The following is a 10,952-nucleotide window of genomic DNA, read 5'->3' as shown; positions in this document are numbered from 1 at the left end:
ACATTGTTAAATCGTGTGAAAGTTGCAATTTTCATGGAAATATTTTTTTCCTTCAAAAACTGAAAGCTGAGGATTCAACCTTGCACTGTTATTTCTCCTCCAGAGAATGGAGCATAATTATTCCACTGGAGATATAATTCCAACAGTGCACAGTTTGGTGATGTTCTTGGCCTTTGATTTGTTCATGTTAACCAGAGGCAGAAGCTTGTGCAGGCAGTGTAATGAAGCTAAGATTTCCTACAATTGGTGACCAGTTTGAAAACCTTTCTCAATGATGGAAAGAATTATTGCAGAGGCAGTGATATTTTCTTTATTAACCCCTTGCAACATGAGCATCCTAGGCATCTCTGCTTCTGAAAAAGTGGTGGCCGTCTATTATTCTTTTTTATGTGAAGGTGTTAACACAGTATTCTTAGGAATACTGAAGAAGTCTGAAGAAGGGTCTCGATCCCGAAACGTCACCCATTCCTTCTTTCTAGAGAAGCTGCCTGTCCTGCTGAGTTACTCCAGCATTTTATGTCTATCTTCAGTATACTTAGTTAAGGAGTACTGGGAGTCTGATCCAGAGACAGCAAGAAAGTTGACAGAACATTTCCAGATCAGAATGGCTTGAACCAGAAGCGATGGTGGCACATCCACCTGCTTTGAATGGAGGAGGTGACAGATTTGGAAAGGCATGCTTGGAGGATTCCAACACTGATGTCTTTCAAGAGCCATAAACAGTCTCTCAAGTTAAATCCTGCAAAGCCTCAAATTATGTTGGCAATGAGAATTTGGACAAGTGACACAGAAATAATAACAGGCAAACTTTGCGTCTGAGTAAGTGTAAATAAGAGAAAAGGAAGGTGAAACCAGGACGGGAGTGAGAAGAGGGTAAAAGGACAGGTGGAGAGGCACGGGAATTGGAGGTGTGAAGAATGAAGGCAAGAGAGAGAGAGAGAAAAAAACAAAGGTTTAAAGTAGAAGGGGCGACCGTGGTTAAAACTTTCGCCCTGTCTGCGGGCGACGTTTTAAAGCAGCCAATGGACTGGAGGAAGGAAAGTCGGCACCTTGGCGTGGTTCGCCCTGGGCCAGTGCCTCGTGTGGGAGGGGAGAGGGAGAGGGAGCCGGTGACAGCAGCTGACTGCTAGCATTGAGCGCTGGCTGGGAGCTGGGAGTGGGCATCAAGGAGAGCGAGAGCAGCCACGCACGGACAGACACCACGGGGCATCCACCGCCTTTACAGCCACAGGATACAGTAAGTGTTGCCGTCGCTGTTTTCCCCCAACCTCTTCTGCACCTCTCTCCCCATCTCTCTCCCCATCTGTTGTTGGAAGGGATGTCCACGCACCTGGATTTCACACTCTTCCCGCTGTCCCATCCGCCCAACTGCAGACAGGTTGCTTTTCATGTTCGCATATGTTGGTAATAAATCCTTCATACCTAGCGACAATTAACAGCTATTCTCGGGACACAGGAGTGTATATTTAATGCTGGGATCTAACGATTCAGAATGTGCAAGGCACACCGGATTGCACCGCACTCCCTGATTTCTACAATAGTTTGGCTAAGTACAAGGAAGTCCAAATTGCAGCAACTATCACACTGCGTTTGTTATTTTTGCATCCTTCGTTGTTAGAAGTGAATCTGAGCATATTTTAAATTTCACCAAGAAGTAGATCTTATGACTTGTTATCTAACAGTCAACCTGCAGGTGAATAAATTGGACACTAGTCTCTGCGTATCAACCAATGCTCTATATTAATCTCACATATCTCCGGTTTACAGTTTTAAATTCTCACCCTCGTTACATAATTTCATTAGCTTGGACAGTTCAAGTTTTTTTTCAAGTTAAAAAGTTAAGGGTAAAACGCAAGGAGTGGTGTTTTGTGCAACTGGCTGTTTAATGAGGAACTGCATTGATAAGGACACATTTGCGTGACTTTTGCAAGGGATGTGGGAGTAATTGTGTAGGGTTTTTTTTTAAAGAAAGACTTCTTGCGTTGCATTACATGTTTTCCAGCAGTTTGACAGCGGTAATTCTATTCAGGTGGTGGAGTTTGCAATTATATCTTCTGAATCTTCTGAATTTGTAGTCGGCAGGGCAGTACTCTACATATCGCCAACTATTAAAACATTTGCAAACAAAGCCTAATTTTTCTAAGATTAGCCAAAAGTCTTAAATCCAATGTGCAAAAATAAAGCACTGCAGATGCTGAAAGGCTAAAATAAAAGCAGACGGTGCTGGGAAGACACTGAGTGGTACTGCCTAGGCAGGCAGTTTCATTACATTTCCGAAGCGTCTGGATCAGCATTTAAATCGTTGAGGTAAAGAAGGCTACAGACCAAGTGCTGATAAGTGGTGTAAATGGGTACTTGATAGCTGGACTGAAGGGCTGTTACAAGGGCTCTGTCCGTGCTGCCTGTTTCTGGGAGTCAATGACTCCGTTCAGGAAATACCCGTGGTGGTCAGCCTGACCAGCTGAGTGTTTCCAGCATAAAACCTAGACACATTCTGAAATAAAACATTTCTGGTCATATCTAAAGCTGATGGTCCCTCAGATCCACTGATGTTTCGATCTGTGTAACATCTTTGAGAGCTCTCAGGATGCAGACAAAGGTAGTATTTCCCAGTGACACGTTTAGCTTTCCTGTTTTTGCCACCAAAGTGGATAACCTCACATTTATCTACATTATACTGCATCTGCCATGCATTTGCCCACTCACCCAGCCTATCCAAGTCATCTTGCAGCCTCCTAGCATTCTCCTAGCATCTTCCTCACAGCTAACACTGCCCCCCAGCTTCGCCCAAGTTTGCGGATGACACGAAGCTGGGGGGCAGTGTTAGCTGTGAGGAGGATGCTAGGAGGCTGCAAAATGACTTGGATAGACTGGGTGAGTGGGCAAATGCATGACTGGTGTACCATGAGTACAGGGAGATTCTACTGCAGTTGTACAGGGTCTTGGTGTAGTATAATGTAGATAAATGTGAGGTTATCCACTTTGGTGGCAAAAACAGGAAAGTAGACTATTACCTGAATGGTGGCCGATTAGGAAAAGGGGAGATGCAACGAGACCTGGGTGTCATGGTACACCAGTCATTGAAAGTAGGCATGCAGGTGCAGCAGGCAGTGAAGAAAGCGAATGGTATGTTAGCATTCATAGCAAAAGGATTTGAGTATAGGAGCAGGGAGGTTCTACTGCAGTTGTACAGGGTCTTGGTGAGACCACACCTGGAGTATTGCATACAGTTTTGGTCTCCTAATCTGAGGAAAGACATTCTTGCCATAGAGGGAGTACAGAGAAGGTTCACCAGACTGATTCCTGGGATGGCAGGACTTTCATATGAAGAAAGACTGGATAGACTCGGCTTGTACTCGCTAGAATTTAGAAGATTGAGGGGGGATCTTATAGAAACTTACAAAATTCTTAAGGGGTTGGACAGGCTAGATGCAGGAAGATTGTTCCCGATGTTGGGGAAGTCCAGAACAAGGGGTCACAGTTTAAGGATAAAGGGGAAATATTTTAGGACTGAGATGAGAAAAACATTTTTTACACGGAGAGTGGTGAATCTCTGGAAATCTCTGCCACAGAATGTAGTTGAGGCCAGTTCATTGGCTATATTTAAGAGGGAGTTAGAGATGTGGTCCTTGTGGCTAAAGGGAACAGGGGGTTTGGAGAGAAGGCAGGTACAGGATACTGAGTTGGATGATCAGCCATAATCATATTGAATGGCGGTGCAGGCTCGAAGGGCCGAATGGCCTACTCCTGCACCTATTTTCTATGTTTCTATGTTGTTGGTGCTTTCTTAAGTCCGTCGTTCACTGGTCAATTGCATTCAGAGGTGTGTTAAAATTGTGCAGACAATGGAATGCAAACAATGCATAGGAAATACAGGCCTCCAGGCCAAAATCATTTACAAATGTTACTAAGTTTGCTGTATGCCACAGACTATCATTTTTATTTATGCTGATATATTCCAACAGTTAGAATCTTCAAACTGGATGAATGCAATAATGAGATCCCAGATATGAAATTTTATGAACATAAAAATCATGGCCATTAGAGTAAATATGTGGATGGCTCAATTGTAATCATGTATTGTCTTTCCGCTGACTGGTTAGCATGCAAAAAAAAGTTTTTCGCTGTACCTTGGTAACCATATAACCATATAACAATTACGGAAACAGGCCATCTCGGCCCTACAAGTCCGTGCCGAACAACTTTTTTCCCTTAGTCCCACCTGCCTGCACTCATACCATAACCCTCCATTCCCTTCTCATCCATATGCCTATCCAATTTATTTTTAAATGATACCAACGAACTTGCCTCCACCACTTCCACTGTAAGCTCATTCCACACCGCTACCACTCTCTGAGTAAAGAAGTTCCCCCTCATGTTACCCCTAAACTTCTGTCCCTTAATTCTGAAGTCATGTCCTCTTGTTTGAATCTTCCATATTTTCAAAGGGAAAAGCTGATCCACATCAACTCTGTCTATCCCTCTCATCATTTTAAAGACCTCTATCAAGTCCCCCCTTAACCTTCTGCACTCCAGAGAATAAAGACCTAACTTATTCAACCTTTCTCTGTAACTTAGTTGTTGAAACCCAGGCAACATTCTAGTAAATCTGCTCTGTACTCTCTCTATTTTGTTGACATCCTTCCTATAATTGGGTGACCAAAATTGTACACCATACTCCAGATTTGCTCACGAATGCCTTGTACAATTTTAACATTACACCCCAGCTTCTATACTCAATGCTCTGATTTATAAAGGCTAGCATACCAAAAGCTTTCTTTACCACCCATCTATATGAGATTCCACCTTCAAGGAACTATGCACGGTTATTCCCAGATCCCTCTGTTCAACTGTATTCTTCAATTCCCTACCATTGACCATGTACGTCCTATTTTGATTTGTCCTGCCAAGGTGTAGCACCTCACATTTATCAGCATTAAACTCCATCTGCCATCTTTCAGCCCATTCTTCCAAATGGCCTAAATCACTCTGTAGACTTTGGAAATCCTCTTCATTATCCACAACACCCCCTATCTTGGTATCATCTGCATACTTACTAATCCAATTTACCACACCTTCATCCAGATCATTGATGTACATGACAAACAACAAAGGACCCAACACCGATCCCTGAGGCACCCCACTAGTCACCTGCCTCCAACCCGACAAACAACCATCCACCATTACCCTCTGGCTTCTCCCATTCAGCCACCGTTGAATCCATCTTGCTACTCCTGCATTTACACCCAACAGTTGAACCTTCTTAACCAACCTTCCATGAGGAACCTTGTCAAAGGCCTTACTAAAGTCCATATAGACAACATCCACTGCTTTACCCTCGTCAATTTCCCTAGTAACCTCTTCAAAGAATTCAAGAAGATTAGTCAAACATAACCTTCCAGGCACAAATCCATGCTGACTGTTCCTAATCAGACCCTGTTTATCCAGATGCTTATATATATTATCTTTAAGTATCTTTTCCATTAATTTGCCCACCACTGAAGTCAAACTAACAGGCCTATAATTGCTAGGTTTACTCTTAGAACCCTTTTTAAACAATGGAACAACATGCGCAGTACGCCAATCCTCGGGGACTATTCCCGTTTCTAATGACATTTGAAATATTTCTGTCATAGCCCCGGCTATTTCTACACTAACTTCCCTCAATGTCCTAGGGAATATCCTGTCAGGACTTGGAGACTTATCCACTTTTATATTTTTCAAAAGTGTCAGTACTTCTTTTACTTTGAAACTCATAGTATCCATAGCTACTCTACTAGTTTCCCTTACCTCTCATAATTCAATATCCTTCTCCTTTGTGAATACCGAAGAAAATAAATTGTTCAATATCTCCCCCATACATAGAAACATAGAAACATATAAATTAGGTGCAGGAGTAGGCCATTCGGCCCTTCGAGCCTGCACCGCCATTCAATATGATCATGGCTGATCATCCAACTCAGTATCCCGTACCTGCCTTCTCTCCATACCCTCTGATCCCCTTAGCCACAAGGGCCACATAATACACGAGATATAAACTAAACTAAACCAAACTAAATATCAGGATAGACAAAAATGCTGGAGAAACTCAGCGGGTGAGGCAGCATCTACGGAGCGAAGGAAATCGGCAAAGTTTCAGCCATGAAACGTTGCCTGTTTCCTGCTGTTTCCTTTGCCTGCAGCCTCACCTGCTGAGTTTCTCCAGAATTTTTGTCTACCCTCGATTTTCCAGCATCTGCAGTTCCTTCTTAAATATTTTGTCTACACTGCGAAATCTCAAGGTATGCCTACTTTGAAGAAGTTCTCCTCCTCCTCCCTCCGAACAGAAGAAGGGTTTTGGCCCGAAACGTTGCCTATTTCCTTCGCTCCATAGTTGCTGCCTCACCCGCTGAGTTTCTCCAGCATTTTTGTTTACTTTCAATTTTCCAGCATCTGCAGTTCCTTCTTAAACAATAAATATCAGGATATGCAAGATTGAGCAAATAATTTAACAGAGACTAAACTAGCTGGGAATGACAACATGTAGCATGACGAGTCTTCATTATGTATTTTCAGTGAGAAAGGAATCATGTTTAGCATTTCTTTTATGATGATGATTTATGACAAGTTTAATTTTTTTAGCAGGAGATAGTTTTGATTTAATCATAGAATGACAGAAATGTATGTCGCAGAAGGAAACATTTGGTCAGTCAAAAAAAGCTACTCAGACCAGTCCCATAAGCAGCTTGCTGTTCATAGCCTTCCAGTTTCTGACCCAGCAAGTTTATAAATGTTTAGATATCTCAATTCTGTTTACAAGTGACGAGTGTTTCTATCTCCACCACACTTTAGGCAACGAATTCCATAATTCTGCCATCATTTTTTTAACTCCTGTATTTCTCCCCTTATTACCTTAAATCTACATGCCTTCCACTTGACATCTTTCAAAGAGAAATCAATCTTTCCTAAAAAAAAAACCCGACATAAATATTTCTTTAGTTTATATATTTCAGTCAAATCTTGTTTTAAATTGTTTATTCCCCTCATGCTATATTTACTTTTGTAAATTCACTCCTTGGGCCTCCAACATTCCAAGGAATAAAGTCCTAGCCTGCTCAACCTCTCCCCACAGCTCAGGCCCTCGAATTAAGAGTCATAGTCATAGAGTGATACAGTGTGGAAACAGGCCGTTTGGCCCAACATGCCCACACCGGCCAATATGTCCCAGCTACACTAGTCTCACCTGCCTGTATTTGGTCCATATCTCTCCAGACTTGTCCTACCATGTACCTGTCCAAATGTTTCTTAAACGTTGCAATAGTACCTGCATCAACTACCTCCACTGGCAGCTTGTTCAATATACCCACCACCCTTTGTGTGAAAAAGTTACCCCTCAGATTCCTATTAAATTGTTTCCCCTTCACCTTAAACCTATGTCCTCAGGTCCTCGATTTCTCCACTCTGGGCTAGAGAATCTGTGCATCTGCCCGATCTATTCCTCTCATGGCAAAATCCTTTTAAATTGGACAAGGTGAGTGTGAAACACCCACATCTGTGCTGCACAATTCCATGATTATGATTCTACAGCACTTCAGGTGTTTTATACAGTTCTTGTATAACTTCCCTGTTAGGATAATCTGCTAATTATGCCAAATCGACCTTGTATTGGCTCAACTGCTTAATTTACTTGTAGTCCTATATTTATAAATCTGTGGACACACTGTCCAATATTCCACTGTTCTTTTGTAATTCTTAGTATCTATCTATACACGCATTTCCCTCACTTATTTATCTCCCTATATACCTTACATTCAACTTCACCAGATTAAATTCCATTCTATCCCATTTTTGCTTGCTGACCCGTATGTTGATATCATCCCATTGAAAACAGCTTAATTCCTTGTTATCAGCCACATGGCCAGATTATTGTCTCATCTACATTTAAATCAGAGCCATTGATGCAGTGGATATTGCATTGAATTCTACTAAACACACTGAAGTTTCCAGTTGGTAAAGTTTATGTGGACATCACTTCTGCCTTAGACAATGTTAGACCCTTCTCATTTCAATCTATAGGATTCCATGAAACTTTATTTTCCTGATCAATTTGCAGTGTGAAAAATAAAATTGGTCCCCTCCACTGCTGTGGTGAAGCCGATGGTAAATTCGAAGAGTAACATTTTAACTTCTAGGCACTTTGCAAACCTTCAAGAATGAACACTGAATTTTCCATCTTCAGGTCGTTGCCCTCGGATCATTTTCCATTTTTGGACTTTTTCTCCCCACTTATTTAAAATATGTGTGGTGTGCTCTTCACCGTGCCCGTCGGAAACCAGCTAATGTTTTCAACGATGATGATGATGATATTTAAAATGCCTCCTTACAGTCTGTACTCATGCTATCTATTACCTAAGCTGTAAATATGTCAGGACGGAAACTCCAATGACTGAAGGGCATAGCTTTAAGGTGAGAGAAGTTTAAAGGAGATGTGCAGGGGTGACACAAGGAGCTGGTGAGTGCCTGGAACATGCTGCCATGTGTGGTGGTGGAGGCAAATATAATGGTGGCATATTAGAGGCTTATAGATGAACAGGTGGATATGCAGGGAATGGAAGGATATGGATCATGTGTGGGCAGATCAGTGAGATCAGTTTATCTTGCCATCATGTTTGGTTTGGGGTGGAATAAAGCTAATATTAAATTGATGAGTGACATAGTGGGCAGCACAGTGGCATAGCTAGTTGAGCTGCTGCCTCACAGTGCCAGAGACCCGGGCTTGATCTTGTCCTCAGGTGCTATTTGTGCTGAATTTCCACATTCATTCTGTGACTGCATCAGTTTCCTCCGGGTGCTCCAGTTTCCACCAACGTCCCAATGACATGTGGAAATATAGCTTAATTGGCATCTGTAAACTGCCCATATTGTGTAGGGAGTGGACGAGAAAGCAGGAAAACATGAATTAGTGCAAATGGGTGATCGATAGTTGGCATAGACTTGGTGGTCTGAAGTGCCTGTTTCCATGCTGTATTTCTCCATGTTTCCATGCTGTATTTCATAGCAAAAGGATTTGAGTATAGGAGCTGGGAGGTTCTACTGCTGTTGTACAGGGTCTTGGTGAGACCACACCTGGAGTATTGCGTACAGTTTTGGTCTCCTAATCTGAGGAAGGACATTCTTGCCATAGAGGGAGTACAGAGATGGTTCACCAGACTGATTCCTGGGATGTCAGGACTTTCATATGAAGAAAGACTGGATAGACTCGGCTTGTACTCGCTAGAATTTAGAAGATTGAGGGGGGATCTTATAGAAACTTACAAAATTCTTAAGGGGTTGTCAGGCTAGATGCAGGAAGATTGTTCCCGATGTTGTGGAAGTCCAGAACAAGGGGTCACAGTTTAAGGATAAGGGGGAAATCTTTTAGGACCGAGATGAGGAAAACATTTTTCACACAGAGAGTGGTGAATCTCTGGAATTCTCTGCCACAGAAGGTGGTTGAGGCCAGTTCATTGGCTATATTTAAGAGGGAGTTAGATGTGGCCCTTGTGGCTAAAGGGATCAGGGGGTATGGAGAGAAGGCAGGTACAGGATACTGAGTTGGATGATCAGCCATGATCATATTGAATGGTGGTGCAGGCTCGAAGGGCCGAATGGCTTACTCCTGCACCTATTTTCTATATCTATGTTTCTATGTTTCTAAACCGAACACGAAAATTTAACTTTTTATTTTTTTGTTTTTTAAACAATAATGATGTTATTTTCCTTGCAGGTGCTCCTACTCCATATTGTGTATGCTGGCTGAGGTCACACGGAGGATCTGCTTTTGAGACACTGCCAAATCTGTTCTTACAGCCGTACCCAGGAGGTAACTCAGGTGGGCTTGTCTGAGATATTCCCCACCTGCCCATGAGGTTACAACCAGTACGAGTCTGTCCCACTGCTGCATGTCACATCTACAAATCACTAGCATTTTCACTGTAGATCTCATATCCAGAAGTAATATGGTGCTCATTGCATGGAGTTCCAATGGGCTGCATGGAATAGTAGGCAGTGTCTTGGTGGCAATGATCCACCTTGTGGTTTCAAAACATTATCATCTCTGGGAAAGGGTGCAGCTGAAATATATAATGATATTGCCAGACAAAATGTAACCAAAATGTATAAAATTATGACGTCTAGACTGTGTAAATAGCAATGACCAATTACATTAGCAGAGAGATCAGTAATTTGGGGCCTTCTCTTTGAGCTAAATAATAAAAGTATTTGAGGAATAATTCTCTTCAATGAGTGGTGGGGGTCAAGAACTCTTTGCATCAAAGGCACTCTCAGCAAATTTTAAAAGTACTGCTTGAGCACTTGTCGACCCATGATTTGTAGGTCTTTAGACCAAAGATAGATACAAAATGCTAGAGTAACTCAGCGGGTCGGACAGCATCTCTGGAGAAAAGAATTAAGCGACGTTGAAACTATTCTTCACACTAAGAGGGTCTTTAGACTTAGTGACATGGGATTCATCTAATTAAAGGCAGCTCGGTGGAGCAGCGGTAGAGTTGCTGCCTTACAGCGCTTGCAGCGCCGGAGACCCAGGTTAGATCCTGACTACGGGTGCTGTCTGTACGGAGTTTGTACGTTCGCCTCGTGACTATGTGGGATTTCTCCGAGATCTTCAGTTTCCTCCCACACTCCAAAGACGTACAGGTTTGTAGGTTAATTGGCTTGGCAGAAATGTAAATTGTCCCTAGTGTGTATAGGATTGTGTTAATGTGCAGGGGTCGCTGGTTGGCATGGACCTGGTGGGCCGAAGGGCCTGTTTTTGCGCTGTGTCTCTAAACTAAACAAAACAAAACTACATTTTAGCCCAGCATGGACACAATGGGCCAATTGGCTTCCTTTTGTGCTGTCAATTTCTGATTCTATGTAGGAATTTCAAACTTATTAGCCAGTTTGGAGTTACCCTTGTTATACCTTATAATAAC

At 42.4% G+C, this 10,952-nt stretch overlaps 1 protein-coding gene across 2 annotated transcripts in view; it reads left to right on the top strand.

Moving 5' to 3' along the window:
• The first annotated feature begins 1,102 nt into the window (after positions 1-1,102).
• The window catches only part of dcdc2c (doublecortin domain containing 2C), a 114,338-nt gene continuing 104,488 nt past the window's right edge, over positions 1,103-10,952 (top strand). For both annotated transcript variants that reach the window (XM_033021655.1, XM_033021654.1), the window contains exons 1-2: positions 1,103-1,237; positions 9,746-9,850. The gene's annotated coding sequence lies outside the window, so the exon portion shown is untranslated. The remainder of the gene's footprint in view (positions 1,238-9,745; positions 9,851-10,952) is intronic.

This window comes from Amblyraja radiata, chromosome 5 (assembly GCF_010909765.2).
Source record: "Amblyraja radiata isolate CabotCenter1 chromosome 5, sAmbRad1.1.pri, whole genome shotgun sequence".
Lineage (NCBI taxonomy): Eukaryota > Metazoa > Chordata > Chondrichthyes > Rajiformes > Rajidae > Amblyraja > Amblyraja radiata.
Note: the sequence above shows the minus strand (reverse complement) of the source record. Positions and strands in the feature narration are given on the sequence as shown.